Below are 1,094 nucleotides of genomic sequence, written 5' to 3' on the forward strand. Positions count from 1 at the left end.
TTTTCTGTTAAAATTGGTAAGGTTACTTTTTATTATTAATGTAAATTATGTTAAACAGCATTCAGCTGTCAGCTTTACCGTTCTAAACCTAAACACTGAAGTAACTTTTCCCATTTTCAGCCCTGTCGCCATTTTGTCTGATGTCACAGTGAAAAGGATCTACTGAGTTTGTGGTAATAGATTCTCAGCATGAATCACAGTTAATAATGTATGTTTTGTTTTGTTTGTCTTTTCTAGTCCTCTGATGAGGAGGCTTCAATCATGGGAGGACTGAGACTTGATGTTGTACTAATTGAAGATGGAGAAGACATGGTGGAACATCAGTTGTTCTTGAAGAACAAATCATTTTGAACCATATGAAGGACTTTCCTCATGCCATTGCTCTGCTGATGGGCCTGCTGTCTGCACCCAACATGGACTTTACAAGAGGTCAGCGCTACACTTTTGAGGTCATTCAAAAGATCTTCATGGACATTGGTGAGGGACGGTGCTCCTCGTTAGTTCATGGTCTGAGAAATACAATATAGATTTTGGTTTGATTAATTATGGTTTTGTCTCCAGAATGTTAGGAAAGTAACCTGTAAAGGAAGGAGTCATTGCCCAACAGATTATTTTTTTCTCCTGAGCATAATGGGAGTAAGAAATGTCCATCCTGAAATTATTTTATGTTTGAAAAATAAATAAAGGAATTATGGTTGAAATTTGTTGTTTTTCTTGAAAACCCACTTGTTTTAATTATCTATCATTTTCTATTTCAATGAATCACAGTGTCCAAATATTATAGTACTAATTTAGGGCATTTTAATTTTTTAAAATATTCTTCTTTAGGTCTAGTCAATTAAAAATATTTAACTAAAATTTGCACATTAGTTTGATTAAAAAAAAACGAGCGAAGCGACTATAAAAGGAGCTGATCTACCATGCAGCTCAAAACATTTTTCTTACCTTTTAAAAACTGAGATTCTGTGAAACATTTGCTGTAAAAAGAAAAAAACTAAACTGCATCAGATCATAAAGAAAAAAGAAATTGATAGTATATATGGAGTCTCAAAAGAGCCAGAATGAAATAAATATATACACCATTAAATAAATAA

At 32.8% G+C, this 1,094-nt stretch overlaps 1 long non-coding RNA gene across 1 annotated transcript in view; it reads left to right on the plus strand.

Moving 5' to 3' along the window:
* The window catches only part of LOC112150241, a 10,669-nt gene extending 9,646 nt beyond the window's left edge, over positions 1–1,023 (plus strand). Inside the window, exon 2 of the long non-coding RNA XR_002919933.2 lies at positions 238–1,023. This is a non-coding gene — a long non-coding RNA (uncharacterized LOC112150241). The remainder of the gene's footprint in view (positions 1–237) is intronic.
* The last annotated feature ends 71 nt before the right edge of the window (positions 1,024–1,094 follow it).

This window comes from Oryzias melastigma, linkage group LG4 (genome assembly GCF_002922805.2).
Source record: "Oryzias melastigma strain HK-1 linkage group LG4, ASM292280v2, whole genome shotgun sequence".
NCBI classification, from domain to species: Eukaryota; Metazoa; Chordata; class Actinopteri; order Beloniformes; family Adrianichthyidae; genus Oryzias; species Oryzias melastigma.